The sequence below is a fragment of the Balaenoptera borealis genome (assembly GCF_965194805.1).
Source record: "Balaenoptera borealis genome assembly, chromosome: 14".
Lineage (NCBI taxonomy): Eukaryota > Metazoa > Chordata > Mammalia > Artiodactyla > Balaenopteridae > Balaenoptera > Balaenoptera borealis.
In genome coordinates, this window is record NC_138875.1 from 56,662,215 (window position 1) to 56,677,787 (window position 15,573).

Sequence of the window (15,573 nt, forward strand, 5' to 3'; positions counted from 1 at the left end):
GCTTGGAATTCAGAACTTTTTGGATTGTAGAAAGCTGATTTGCATGACACACCCTGGGGGGCCTGGGTACTCTAACCTGTCTGTCTGCAGGAAAAGGTGAAACAGTCACACTGCAAGTAGTTGCAAGGTCAGGTTTTGGCCTGTGGCTTTCAGAGCTGCAGCTGAAGGATGGTGGCCACCCACCCCTTCAGGTGCCTCGGTGCGTCAGAGCCCCCGCCAGGGGCCTCCTCCTCCAGGGCATCTCTGGTCCTGGACGGAGCTCTGTCCCAGCCTGGCCCAGGAGGAGGATGGGTGATGGGTAGTGACTGGGAGGTGGTGGGCTTGGCCTGGTGGGTGGGCAAGGTTTCTACATCTTTAAGGAAAAGAGGAATCCAATTTCAAATTCGATATTACTTCTGACATTGTCTCTCTTTCCTCGACCATGTGAGTCCTGGGTGTTCATTGGTTTGTCACTGTGTTTCACACACCGTCGGCAGAAGCACCTTTGTTGGTTTTTGTTATAATGGTAACAGGGGTACTTGTAGGGGCTTTTAACTGGCCTCTTCTCACAGTGTGGAATGCTGTCTATATAAATTACAGAATGCGTAGTCTGAAGATAAACGCTTGGAGATAAACACTTCATATCTGCCAGGTTGTGTGCTTGTGTGTGCTTGTGTGTGTGTGTGTGTGTGTGTGTGTGTGTGTGTGTGTGTGTTGTGAGCCATCCCTTCCATCATTCTCTTCCGCATTCTCATCCTGTACCCTAAAGCTATGATCTGACTTCACAGCCAAAGAATAAAAGTAACATTCTTCTTGGCCCACCGGACTTTGTACTGACGGGAGGGTGGTTCCAAGCTAGGTCCCGGCTGGCTGCTGCGCTAATTTGATGCAGCCCAGGACACTCACCTAAAAGTTGATCCCTAAGGGCAATTCCTCATTCATTAAAGCTCTACCCAGGACACAGTTGGAAAATCATTTTCAGAACACAAGTTTTTATCCCACATTTCCAATCCAAGAGATAACAGAGAGACTCCATGTAAAACAGCTTGAATTAAAGAATAAACTGTTGTGTGGCTAGACATGTCCGTGAACTGTAGACAGAAATAGATCAAGCACTAGAAATTTTTTTTTTTTTAATCTAGAACAAGCCCCGCACTACCTCCTGTTGTGGATTACATTTTACTTTTCAAAAGGAACCATGGATAGTAAAGCGAAGTCATTTTGATTCTTTTGGATTTCTACTGTCGTAGGTGAAAGGTTTTATTAACCAATTCTTTGAAAAACCAACTATACCCACTGCAAACCTACCAAATGAGAGGATGTTAAGCTATTCAGTGGGCTGTATGTTTGGGACCTTGTTTGGAATTTCAAGCTCATGTTACGGGACTGGCCCGTGGTTGCAATTTACACCATTTATCAGTAGGATTGCCGAAGTGCTGAGGTGCCGGAATGCGGAAACACTGGAGGAGACCAGCGCTGGCCTTTGGATCAAAATTAATTACCAATAAAGAGTTAGGAAATTGATCACAGGGAAGGGAAGCATGTTAATGGCCACCGCTCAAAGGTTCAGCCCCTTTCAGTTACTGCGACGTCTCCAGATAAAAGCCAGCCTTGTCACCCCCAGGCACCTGGCTGAGAGGTAATAAAACTGTTGCCTTATCTTCTAAGTGTGGAGTTGGTTCAACCTCAGCCCGAGGTAATTACAGTAAACTGAAATTGCCTGTCGTTTACAAAAAAGGGAAGGCGTAAGGCGGGAGACGGTGTTTGTCTCTCTCCTTGGATTTTAAAAAGAAAGCGAGCAAAACAGCCAGAAGTTTTCCAGGGAGTGAGAAAACAGCCCGGCTTGGCCACCCTCTCCTGGGGGCAACGGATTGCTGGCGGCTCAGGTCCCCGTGACGATCTGAAAAAGAGGCTCAAGCTGATGAAAATCTAAGCAATCTTCTTAGGAGTCTGTCCTTTCTAAATGTAAATGACAGAGTCGGAGCCCTGCTAGGGAGGGCAGGAAGTCTGAGTCTTACCGAGTGACTCATTCAGTGCTGTTAGCTCCAGCAGCTGGATAAAAAGTTTTAGCAAAAGCAGCAACAAATCTACTTTAAATACTAGCACAGTAAGGAAATTCCTCTCTTTCAGGCCGAATGCCATCCACACAAAAGAGCTCCTGTCGACATCTCATTTACAATCTACCCCCAGGACACAGACAGGGCCATTTCAATAAACCCGGCTCAGAAACACCTATTGTTCAAAATCTTCAACTAGCCACAGGCTACCACCACTCCCTATTGTTTTGTAAAAGAAAAGATTTAGAAGGAGCCAGATTGGGACCTGGAAGCTCTGAAAGGAGGAAGGAATAAAGTCCCTTTGACCCGATGCTGTTGGAGAACGTGCATGAAGAATAAAGTTAATGGATTTTCATTTTTACAAGAAGTGCATAAGCAACGCCCGCTCCCTTCCTGAACTAGTGATCGGGGATTCTAAAAGTGGTGCCAACTTTGTAAAGAAGTTAACTCCTGCCATCGGGTTTGGTACCTGAAAAGTCAAAGGCTCTACTTACCCTATTCTCTGTCTTACAAAAGCCCTGATGGCAGCCGCAGCAAAGCACCGGGTGAGTATTCGATCTGGGTTGTTTCCTTGGGATTTATAGCTTGACTGTCCTTTCTAAGTAGGATTTTGAGGCTCACTGCAGAACCTACCCCCCGCCCCACAACGAATGGTTTCCTCCTTTTCAACGCCACCATTTTGCTCCCTCTTTTAGTAAAACCTGACCACTTTCTGGAATTACATAATGTAGCCTTTAGACGCTTTTTCTTCAGATAGGCCTCAAATGAAGAAGTACATTTGTGTTGACCAAACAAAATGGGCATTTCTCAAAGACTCAGGGTCTTTACCCTCCTAGTAGATCTTCAAGTTCACTCTCCCTATCTTAGCAAGTAACTCCTTTTTCTACCCAGAGTTCAAGCCACAACTCTGGGCATCACCTCTAATTCCTTTGGGTCCTTCCCTCCTATCTCTTAAATCCTTCTGGAACCCTTCCACATCCTACGATCCACCTTTCTGCTTCCCTAGATGCTATTGTTTCCTCTCTGGAGGATGACAGCAACTTCCTACCTCAGCGTTCCTCAAACTACTTGTGACTTATTAACGGGTCACGAAATCAGTTGAGGTGGGTCATGCAGTTTCACCATCAAAAAAAAAAAAAAGGAATAGATTAGAAAACATCAGTGTGCATCAAACAAAGGAAAAGTAATTTGGTTTCGGGACGCCTGTGTCAGTGTGTGTCCCGAGATCTGTGTACATTCTGGGTTAACAGGTAGAATGTATCTTGTCTGTCAGGAGTTTGAGAAATACTTTTCTAATTGGTCTCACGGGCTGTGTCTTGTCCCTGGCTCCAAACTGTTATACACGCTCAGAGCAGGAGGGGGAGATTATGAACGGATCCCGCTGACAGCTCTGCCCTCGGGATAAAGACGTGGGTCTGGGGCTTTGGAGATTCTAATTACTTAGTTCCTCCTCATCCTTTCAGGTTTCAGAACTCCACGTCCTCCCGACCACTTTTCCTTTTAGCTGTTCAAGCCACCAAGTTCCCTGGCCTTTGCAGATGGAATTTCCCTATAGGAACGTTCTGTCCTCTTTCTCCTTCAGGTATCAGCTGAGGTGTCGCCTTTTCCAGGAAGGCTTCCGGAAGTCCCTCTAAATGCCTCCTCTTAGTCCTCATGAGAACCCCTCACGTTTCATCTGACAGAGCACTTATTGCATCATGATTATCTTCTCAGTTCCTTACAGAACTTTAAGCTCCAAGGGGCAGCCAGTAAATATTTGTTGGGGGTAAATAGTGTGCATTGAATGTGTCACATCTTACACAGTTCACACTTCCTTCCTACAAACCCATTTGGATAGTTATAAAATATCGTATCTCTATTTCTCAAAGCTTTAGTTTTCATTCTTCTACACTGAAGTGTCTCTTGTTCATTTGCTCTTCAAACACAACCTAATTAACTTACGAATTCACTGGACTCCTCCTCTTAAAAATCAAAATAATAAAATGCGGGGAAAGCTGTTGTACCCCTGGCTGGTCACTCACCCTCTCTGAGCCTCAGATAATACAGAGGAGCAGAGCTCAAAGACCTCTAAGATCTATTCCAGGCTGACACTCTGAACCTCTGGCTTGCACCTTCTAAGGACCAGAGAGGTTAAGTGACTTTCCCAAGGTCAAACAGCTCTCTAGTGGCAGGATATTGTCTGTCTTTCTATAGATCTTTAACAGCAAGCTGCAAACAAAAAAACCTTCTACCCAGAAATCGGTAGTGCCACTAAAAAGTGTGCCTGAAAGAGAATCATAAAATTAAAGAAGGGACTTCCCAGGTGGCACAGCGGTTAAGACTCCGTGCTCCCAATGCCAGGGGCCCAGGTTCGATCCCTGGCCAGGGAGCTAGATCCCACAGCTAAGGAGCCCTTGAGCTGCAACTAAAGGAGCCCATCTGCTGCAACTAAGACCCAGCGCGACCAAATAAACAAATAAATATTTTTAAATAATAAATAAATAAAATTAAAGAAATAGGGGACAAAAAAACCCAAAAGCCGACAGCATTCATAACGGATTCCTGCCCAGGCAGGTCCCAGCATTTTAAAAAACAATCTTGCTGTTAGATGCAGAGATGTTCAGATTTCCTTTTAAAAACTGGAAGTGAAAAATTCAAGAATCTTTTGCATCCTGACCCCTTGTAGAGGCCCTTCTGCAGAGGCACAGATGGACACAGCCTTCCTCAAGGTGCCGATTCGAGCATCCCCGTGGCTTTTTTAGTGCTGAGGCCCCCGTGCCTTGATCTGATGCCACTCTGAGGACCAAAGCTGTAACTCACCAGGATGAGACTTGTCCTCAGTTCCTGTACCCCATCCCCCATCCCTCCCGGCCAGGACCACCTCGCAGTCCCTGCTTTCATGGAGACTTGTGTTATTTCCTTAGTTACAGAGTTTGGGGGTTAGATAACCTGCTCTGTAAAATAGAAAGTCAACAAACCAGAAATAACACCCCTTTAGGGAAAAAAAGAAACAAAAACAATAGCTATACTACTTTTCCCCCCTATGTTATGTGCTATGTTTTATTCTATAATGTAAGTCAGCGTGTACATTTGTTTTATTTGTTGCTTTTTCCCTTCTAAACAGACCAGCAGTAGCTTGCCTTCATTTGACGGAAAATTTGTCACTTTCTACTGCAACTCTGTATAAAACCACTATGTATATGAGGACCCCATGTACACCAAGTCGTTATAGCCAAGCCGTGGGCTTATGGAAGATTTTTACTTTAATTTTTGGGCTTCTTGGAATTTTCTGATTTAAAAAAAATGAATACGTGTTACTACTGTAATCATAAAAAAGTACAAATGTCAAAATAAAGACCAGATACACTATTATTTCTACACTGCTATGATGCCTGACTAAATTAAATAGCTTTATTTTTACCATCTATGTTGCTGTGTATTTTGTCTTTTTTTTTAACCATTTGTTTTTGAAGGAAATTATTAAAAAAAAAAATAACAAACACCTCTTAACACTGTTGATATTTTACTGTCTTTAAAAGCTTTAGGAACACGGACTTTGGAGACACAGCCAAACACTGGCATATAACTCCTTTACCACCTGGCTGCAGTGTGAATTATTAGTTTCTCCTGACATTTTCACACCTAACAACTTACTTCCAGAATATCATCTTTTTCATGCCTTTATGCCTGTGGCAAGCGTTGTTTGCTTTCTCATAACCACCCTCCTTGCTAACAGGGCCCTTCCAAGCAGCCATGACTTTTGGGGGAGGTGGGCCCCTCCCTAGATTTGGAGGCTGAATCTTCATTGTTCTACAAGACAGGGATGAGGAGGGAATTCTGATGCGAGTGCTTCATGGCAAGTTTACCTCCCTTTTTAAAGTGACACAAGTCAGGGACATCCCTTTTCTTCCCCCGGACATTGTCATCAGCAAGGGATACCCTGAACTGTGGCTGCCATCTGGGGACCACAGGGAGCCCCTACTCCAGAAGACAGAAGGATGGCACAAAGCTGATTTTGGTACATTCATTGGCTGCCCTACCTCTAGACTTGCTATTATTGGAGAAAATAAACGCCTTTACCATCTAAGTCACTCTAATTTTATTTATCTATTTTATTTTATTTTTGGCTGTGTTGGGTCTTCGTTGCTGCACGCGGGCTTTCTCTAGTTGCGGCGAGCGGGGGCTACTCTTTGTTGTGGTTCCCGGGCTTCTCATTGCAGTGGCTTCTCTTGTTGCAGAGCATGGGCTCTAGGCGTGTGGGCTTCAGTAGTTGCAGCACGCAGGCTCAGTAGTTGTGGCTCATGGGCTCTAGAGCGCAGGCTCAGTAGTTGTGGTGCACGGGCTTAGTTGCTCCGTGGCATGTGGGATCTTCCCGGACCAGGGCTCGAACCCTTGTCCCCTGCATTGGCAGGCAGATTCTTAACCACTGCGCCACCAGGGAAGTCCACTCTAATTTTATTTTTAAAAATTTTACTGATTTGCTTATTGATCTGTTTGGCCTGGCACTTATGCAATGACTTTACAGATGCTAAGCCTCCTTCCTGGCTTGGAAAACTCCTGTTCATCCTTCAAGATTCTGTGTTCTGTGAGCCCCTCCTACAGATGTTCCTATAGAATTCATCACACTTTGCTCGTTCCTGTTATGCTGATGCTCTGGTATGAAAGCAGAGGGAAATTAGTGATCAGGTAGATCTTTGTTTCCTATTATACTTATTTGTTGGATTAAATGATTCTGTATGGCAAATGCTATTATACAAGATCTCACCAAACCAGACTGACTGTATTTCAAAGAGGTGCTCAGCCATGGTGGCCCAGCTTCCTCCAGTGGTGTCTGGAAAAGGCAGTGCCTTGAAGGCAACCAGACCTGGTGAAATCCTGACGTGCCACTTACTGGCTGCAGGACCTCAGATGACTCAGCTCTCATCTCATTTCCTCATCTGTTGAGTTTGGGTAACAGCCTCGGTAACCTCACAGTGTCATGAGACGCATGATGTAGTTAATATGATGTAAGGGGACATGGTGTGGCACTTATATCTCAAACACAGGAAGGAGGCTCTCTTTTCTTTCCTTCCTACGTTATTTGTTACAACAAAATTCCAATAATACAAAAACCATCTTGAAAACTCCCGAGGAGATTTTACTGGAGGTGGGGAGATCCTATCCTTTTCACATGTTGGGGTTTCTACAGCATGAAGAGCCCTACGCAGAAGTTCCGTGTGTGAGAGCACATTTTAAGATACCTGTCCCTAGTGCTTAATGTTAAAATTTCATCTCATCCCTCTGGTCTCAGCTCATAAATCCTCTCCTTAGAGAGGCCTTCCTTCACCACCCAGCTTCAAGCCGCCCCACATTCTGCCCTCCCAGCCATGGAGCTACCTACTGAGAGGAGGAGATGCGGGGAGAAAATAAAATGGCCTATGAAGGTGTTGCATCTTTCCTAAGCTCAAGCCCTCCCCTCAGGTTGGGAGTTGTGGCTTGCCCGGTCCGTCTTTATCAGCTTTGTGCCATTGTACCCCATCCCACCCTCTGCAGCCCCCATCTCCTTAAATCACACGGATGACTGGCCCCAGCCTCTGCTGTCTTGTATCTTGGAAAATGCAGAAATTGCCACGAATTTCTGCGGTCTTGTGGGATGGATCCCTGTCAGTGGTTTAAAACTGTCTTCCTACTTTCTATATTACCACTCAGTTCAGAAGAGACAAAAACAAACCCAAAACATTTTCAAGTATGTTTTCCTTTGCCCTCGTGGTCAACAGTAATAACTTCCAGCTAGAGGGGGCTGGAGGGCAGGATGTGAATGGGACCAGCTCACTCTGTTTAAGTTCAAGTACTTGAGAATTTAAAAGCACAGACCCTCTCCAAGCACTGCTTAAGGCCTGTCAACTAAATCTCCCTAGTTTGCCAAAGTAACTAGGTAGGATACTAGCCCTAAAATGATGCACTTAAATTACTAAAAAATGATGCACTTAAATTACTAAAAATGATGCACTTAAATTACTAAAAATCAAGCAAACAGCAATAACTTTGCTTTCCATGCCTGAGAGGTAATAATGCATGATATTTCAGAATATAAGTTTTGGAGGCAGACCTAGAGAAGTCTGTTTAATCTGTTTAAACATCAGTTTTTTACTATGTGAAATGGGAATAGTAACCCTTGCAGGCTTGGTGGGAGGATGAAATGAAGTAATACCTGAGAAATGCTCAGAATATTACCTGACACATAGTAAGTGCTCGATAAATAGTACATGGTAACAACAACATCAACCATTTCATAAGGGAAATCCCTTTGTTTTGTCTTAGCAGCTAGTAAGCCGGGTGTGCCCCTGCTCCTGTGCAAAAGGCCTGTGAAACTCTGAAGCTATACTTGTACACAGATGTGATCCGATGATGCCATCTCATCTCCATGGCAACCAGGTGTCTCAGTTATCTAGTCTGGTGCCAGGTAAGGGGTAGGTGATGAAACAAACTGAATCTCAGGCTAAAACTCTATTGTTCAGTACATCCACCAGCAGTGCTCCTGTTACAGACACACTCAAAATTCTGATTTCATGTGACCTTTACATTCACGGTTTTAGTCCTAAAAGTACTTCAGAAACATCGACCATCTCAGACATACTTTTATTTTTAGTTACTTCCCAGATGTTTACCTGAGATAAAAATAAGCAAAACAACCAAAGCTTTTCTACTAAACATATCTCAATGTCTGTCATTTTAGTCCATTTTTCTATCGCTAACCTAAGGATAGATTAGAAAGTATGTTGTCAAAAAAATTTTTTTGAGCTTAAGAGAATGGTTGGCAGCACGTTATTTTATAAGTGATATTGGATATAAAATTTAAAAAAGCATTCTGGAGAACGGAGTAAAGGAAGCAATATTGGTTGAAAGGGCCCAGTGCCTGGTACACTTAGGGAGTATGAATTTATGAATGAACGGAATGCTTGGAAAAGCCAGAAGTCTTTGGAATTCCAGGTCCATAAATGAGTAGGTCTGTGACCTAGGGCAATGCGCTTAACTACTTTCTGTTCATTTTACAACAATCTGTAGGAGCAGCACCAGCCGTAGTAGTAACAATTTTTACTTTTTTGGCAGCCAGCTGAGTAATTTTTCCAAACCACAACTCTTCCTGGAGCAGCGTAAATTGAGCTGGCCTTTGGCTGATACTGAGCTGGGGCTCTGGGGATACCACAAAATGTTTTATCAAATTTGCATAAAGTTGCAAATTTAAGCAAAATAGGAGGGAAAAATGCTGTAAAAATTCATAGGGCCAGAGGGAGTGTTCTCTAATCATCTAGTTACACACTTCCCCTCCCAACTGCCCCCCCCAAACACTCATAATATTTGATATAAAAATAACATGGCGACATACAGCTGCAATAAAAAGGAACTATTCTTCCGACACAGCTCAGGGTGAAGCTAAGTAGATTTTAAAAGTGATTGGAGTCAAACGTAATTTGGAGAGGAGACAGAATATAGTTTGTTTAAATGATGCACAAATTAACAGTTGTTAATTTTGGTGGTTTTTGAGTAAATGAGTGGGAGAATTGGGACTGGCAGGTCTAATGTTACCCCAGTAAGTGCCTGTTAGGGGTCTCTATTTTCTTGGATAGAAGCTTTCTTCTAGAGAGAAAGGGTTCAGAAGCACTGAATAACTAGGCTCCAGAAGGACCCTGCTTGAATTTGGAGCAGGGAGGAAAGCAGGGTCACAAGCAGATAATCTCCGGGAGCTGCTGGAGGATTGGCCTTGGAAGCATCCAGGGGAGGAGAGGAAAAAATCCAAGGGCGATCTTGGGCGATCTTGGCCGGTGGAGGAGGTCGGGGCGGAGATAACAAGTCTGGGCAATAGGAAAGGGAGGCGATGGGTAAGGGGAGGCCAAGAAAACATTTTTCATTGCTTTGTCTGAGGCTGAGGCAGCCCTGAGCACAGCTGTGAAGTAGGTCAAATTTCTTGTGTCTTTCTCTCCCTAGGGCATCGGAGACCTGCCACCACCATGCTGTTCCCCGGTCACTCAGTTCCAAATTTATGAGATTGCCTCAGTCCCTTAGGTATTTGTTCTCTGAAAGGTAAAAATGTAGCTAGTCTGATAAAATAATGCATTGGAGGATGGCTGGGGGGCGGGGGAGGGGGGATTGCATTTTTAAAAGAATTCTTGCAAACATTTCCTTCCTCCAGAGTAATAAATATGTGTTTAAAAAGAGGGTCTCTGACGAACTTATGGTTATCAGCAGGGAAAGGTGGGGGGGAAGGGATAGTTAAGGAGTTTGGGATTGACATGTACACACTGCTAGATTTAAAATGGGTAACCAACAAGGACCTACTGTATAGCACAGGGAACCCTGCTCAATATTATGTAACAATCTAGATGGGAAAAGAATTTAAAAAAAGAATAGATACATGTATTAGGGGCTTCCCTGGTGGCGCAGTGGTTGAGAATCTGCCTGCTAATGCAGGGGACACGGGTTCGAGCCCTGGTCTGGGAAGATCCCCCATGCCGCGGAGCAACTAGGCCCGTGAGCCACAACTACTGAGCCTGCGCGTCTGGAGCCTGTGCTCCGCAACAAGAGAGGCCACTATAGTGAGAGGCCTGCACACCGCGATGAAGAGTGGCCCCCGCTTGCCGCAACTAGAGAAAGCCCTAGCACAGAAACGAAGACCCAACATAGCAATCAATCAATCAATCAATCTATCTTTAAAAAAAAAAAAAAAGAATAGATACATGTAATATACCTATAACTGAATCACTTTGCTGTTCACCCGAAACTATCACAACATTGTTAATCAACTATACTCCAATATAAAATAAAGTTTTTTTTTTTTTTAAAAAGAGGGTCTCTGTAAAGTCTGCCTTAATTCCAAGGAGGGTCTAAAATTGGGAATTTCTGACTGCTAATAGACCTACAGTGGCAGTAAACAACTTTCCGCGACTCTCAAATCATAATTAAGCCTAGAAGGGGAAGAACTAAATTGTATACTTTACCTGTTACAGGTGTGGAATTGTGCTGAGTACTTTTTACATATGATCATCATTCCTTTTTACAGAGTTGGAGACCCAGGTAAAGTTCAGAGCAGCTCGTAACCTGCCTGCAGCCAACGGCATATTCCAAAGGTGGCTAAAACAATATTGTCCATCCCACATGGTCTTCTAGAACAGGGGTCAGGAAAGTCCTCTATAAAGAGCTGTACAGTAAATATTTTTGATTTTGCAGACCATGCAGTCTCTGTCCCAAACACTCAACTTTGACATTGTGGCAAAGCCAGAGACAATATGTAAATGCACGGACATGGCTGCCTTGGAGAGGTGAGCCTGATTTGTTCCAAGGGTCGTAATTTGCCAACCCTGCTCTAGAACTTTGCCACTTCCCATGGTGAGGTGGAGTCTGATACCCCTCCCCTTGAACTTGGGGAAGTGTGTGATTTGCTCGTGACCGAGAGAGTAGGAAGGAACTGACAGTGCATGACCTCCAAGGCTAGATCAGAAAAGGTGATGCTGTTTCTCCCTTAGTCCCTGGGACATCTGCCTGCTTGGAGCCCTGAGCCACCACAGAAGCATCCAATTTTCCTGAGGCCGCCATGCTGTAAGGAAGCCCAAGTCAGCCACGTGGAAAGACCACATGAAGAAGCCTGGAGGCTCTTAGGAAGAGGGAGAGGTGTTCAGCAGCCCCCAGTGATCCAGCCCTCCAGCCACCCAACTGCAAGCTCGGAAGAGACCCTGAGCCAGAACTACCCAGCCGAAGCTCTTCCTGAATTCCTGCCCCATAGAAACTGGGAAATAAGAACACGATTGCTGTGGTTTTAAGGCACTAAACAAAAAACTTAGAACACTGTCCCAAAACTAGTGAGTGGCAGATATGGGATTCAAACCTAGGTTGGCTTGACATTCTATTACATGATCATTAATCATTCTATTACATGATTGCTTACAGCAGCCTTTTTAAAAAATGGTGCTAAAATATATGTAGCATAAAACTTACCATGTTAACCATCTTTAAGTGTACAGTTCAATAAGTACATTCACACTGTTGTGCAACATATCTCCAGACCCTTTTCATCTTGCAAAACTGAAACTCTACCCATTAAACAAGAGCTTCCCCTCCCTCACCCCCAGCCCCCGGAAACCACGCTTCTACTTTCTGTCTCTATGAATTTGACAACTCTAGGTCCCTCTTATACTGTAAGTGGAATCATACAGTGTTTGTGATTTTTGTGACCGGCTGATTTCACTTAGTATATACATGTGTGTATTTTATATGTGTATATTTTAAGCCCATGTTGGGTAGTGGGTCTGACCAGCGAGCAGCAAAGGTTTGTCAAAGAAAAATGTCAGAGACCCCAGGTCTTATAAGTCACAGATGCAAGGTCCCAGGGGGGACTTTGCATCAGCAGTTACTCTGACAGTGACAATTCAGTGTCCTGCCTCTAAAGGGCTTTGAAGACAGAGGAACCCATGAATCAAGAACAAGATAAGGCTGTTTGCTTTGTTTCAACTTGCTGGCTGACTTCCTTCTCAGAGCCATGCCTTGAGGATGAAATCATTTTCTACCACACAGCCCCTGCAAAGACCGTCAAACACAAGCCCTCACTGTCTGCTCCTTTATTTCCTCTGGGTCCAGGGTGTATATTGACTTGGTGGAATGTCTGTGACTTGCTGTAAATTGTGTATCAAGCAAAAAACTTTCTGCAGGGAGTCGGCTCTCGGGAGGGTGAGCCTTAAATGCTGCTTCTTGCTTATAGAGACTAAGCCTCAGCCTGCGGGGGCTTCTTTGACCTCCTCCACCTTCCTTCCATCCCTGACCTAAGACCAAAAGGCAGACCTGGGCCCAGGTGCACACGGTGACAGTCCCAGCTTGGCCTACCCTTCCCTATGCCTGCCCTGATTGCACCTGGCCCACCTGTTACACAGAGAGGTGGAGATAAGGTCTTTAAAGAGGTGATTAAGTTAAAATGAGGTAAAATGAGGGTGGGCTGGAATCCAATAGGACTGGGTCCTTATAAAAAGAGAGAGAGAGACACCAGGGGCGTCTCACAGAGGAAGGGTCAGGTGAGGATGCAGAGAGGATACAGCCGTCTGCAAGCCAACAAGAGAGGCTTCAGGAGAAACAGCCTGCCTACACACCTTGACCTCAGACTTCCAGGCCCAAGAACTGTGAGAAGGTACGTTTCTGTATTTCTGTTGTTTAAGCCACCCAGTCTGTTGTGGTAGTTTGTTACAGCAGCCCGAGCAAATTAATGCACCAACAGAAAGTTCACAGCCTGGAGGCTGGGACTTCAGCCCAGAAAAGTTCTGAAGGTAATCATCGGAAACTCAAAAGGCAAGAAGGCTTTGAGTAGAGTTCCTCTTTCTGCATCTTTCACAAGCGCCTGCTGGCAGGTTTGGGAGGCGGTGCTGGTGGCTGAGCCTGGGGTGAGCACTGACCTGGGGTGAGGCCCAGTGGGGAGCCTGGAGGCTTCTGGCTCAGAGGGAGAGGCACCAAGGCGCTAGATTCTAGAAAGTCTGGCAAGCGTGGGGAGACTTAATGGGTGTTTGGGGCCTGGTCTAAGAGGCACTTGGCTAACTCCCTCCCTCAGGGCTCCTGCCTTCCTCCCCCAACTACCCATCCTCTCTCCCTGCAAGATGCTTCATTACCAGGAGAGTCCGAAGGAGGGATTGCATCATGCAAATCCTGATACGGTTTCGGTTTTTCTTGTGTGGGAAGGGCACTGTGATATAGGAGGGTAAGCAGCTGTCGGATGGCGGGGGTGGTGACCAGAATGAAGGCCCCTAAAGATGCCCACGTCCTAATATTCAAAATCTGTGTGTATGTTCCCTTCCATCGCAAAGGGGGATTTCAGATGTGATTAAGTTAAGGGTCTTTTTTTTTTTTTTTTTTGGCCATGCCACGTGGCACGTGGGATCTTAGTTCCCAGCCAGGGATTGAACCCGTGCCCCCTGCAGTGGGAGCGTGGAGTCTTAACCATTGGACCGCCAGGGAAGTCCCGATGGTCTTAAAATGGAAAGATTGCTCTGGATTATTTAGGGGGGCTCAACTGGGGTGGGCCAATGAAATCACAAGGATTCTTCTAAGAGGGTTAGTCAGAGAAGAAGAGGTGACTCTAGAAGCAGAGGGGTGTGTGTGTGTGTGTGTGTGTGTGTGTGTGTGTGTGTGAGTGAGAGAGAGGGAGAGGTTTGAAGATGCTACTCTGCTGCTGTTTTTGAGGACAGAGGAAGGGGCCATGAGCCAGGAAGTGCAGGCGTCCTCTGGCAGCTGCAAAAGGTAGGAAACTGATTCTCCCCTGGAGGCTCCACAACGGATTGCGGCCCTTGCAGACCCATTTTAGACTTCTGATTTCCAGAACTGTAAGATGACTGGTGTTGTTTTAAGCCCTTAAGTGTGTGGTAATGTTACAGCAGCAATAGGAAATCAACACAGGTGGTAAGGATGAACGTCCTTGAACAGCTGCTATCGCATTTCAACATGCAGAGATACGTGCCCAGAAATGAAGTCACAGACAAAGCTAAGGCTTCCATCAGTTAAAATGTTGGTTTTCAAAGGTGGTCCCCCAACCAGCGGTGTCAGCAGCACCGGGAACTTGTGGGTCAAGTTCTCAGGCTCCACCCAGACCCAGGATTCAGAAGCGCTGGGGGTGGAGCCCAGCAATCTGTGTTTTTAAAAGCCCTTCAGGTGATTCTGATACACACTAAGGTTCACCTTCAAAATGAGTTACCTGGGCTGGCTCTTCAGGAATGAAGGGTACTCGTGGACCCTCGGATGTGTGTGTGTTCCTAACGAATCTACAGTTAAACTCGTTTCCTGGTGTACACTGCTTGGCTTGGAATCTGGGAATGATGGGTACAGTTACCCCTCCAAGATGGGCTCTGCAGGGAAATGTGGGAGAAGGCTGGCCTAGAATTCAGTCTCCCTGGGGCTACAGGTCCCCACCCCCTTCATAGCCTGTGCTGTGCTAAAGAGACTGGGAAGAAGTCTAGATTGTGGTTACAGAGCCCCTGCGAGATCTTGTACATTTGCCCCAGCCTGGGGCGGCCTAAGGGGTAGCTGTTTCCTCTCTTCTTTTCCCAACTCCTTGCCTGCCTGAGGCAATCCCAAACTGGCTAGTTGGAAAGATACTCACTTTAGAAACATGAGTGAGGTCATTCCTTCCTGCCAGAGCTTAAAGTTACGGAATCACACAATGATTTCAGTCCTAGGTCAGCCTCCTGTTAGCTGGGTGATCTTGGGAGCTTAATTTCACCGAGTCTTGGTGTCCTTGTCTGTAAAGTGGGCATGCTGAAAAGTACTTCTCTGATAGGGTTGTTGAGGGGTTAAGTGAGATAATACAGGTAAAGGTCCCAGTGCAGGACTTAGAACAAAGTAAGTGCTTAATACTACTGTGGTGAATTGTAATTAATTGTAGTTAATGTTATTAATTGCAATTAATAGCTATTATTTACGCCAGCCCTGATATTAATCTCCTGTTTCCAGGCTTCATGTATATAATGGATCCAATATACAAGTTCACTTATGTAAGGGATTCAGTCCCTTTTAAGTTCTGCTGACATCTCTCCTTGAGCTTCTTCAAGGCTCT

At 45.2% G+C, this 15,573-nt stretch overlaps 1 protein-coding gene and 1 long non-coding RNA gene across 33 annotated transcripts in view; one reads left to right on the top strand and one right to left on the bottom strand.

Moving 5' to 3' along the window:
- The window catches only part of DLGAP1 (DLG associated protein 1), an 856,539-nt gene that overhangs the window by 75,444 nt on the left and 765,522 nt on the right, over positions 1–15,573 (bottom strand). The window lies entirely within an intron of this gene.
- Positions 1–15,573, top strand: part of LOC309610576 — a 36,475-nt gene that overhangs the window by 9,414 nt on the left and 11,488 nt on the right. Inside the window, exons 2-6 of one of the 11 annotated variants that reach the window (XR_014234034.1) lie at positions 2,110–2,581; positions 8,319–8,457; positions 9,981–10,076; positions 11,053–11,311; positions 11,516–13,164. This is a non-coding gene — a long non-coding RNA (uncharacterized lncRNA). Of the gene's footprint in view, positions 1–2,109; positions 2,582–6,540; positions 6,702–8,315; positions 8,458–9,980; positions 10,723–10,999; positions 13,165–15,573 lie in introns of those variants that run through there. The other 10 variants (XR_014234035.1, XR_014234038.1, XR_014234032.1 and 7 more) reach the window with 10 other exon arrangements.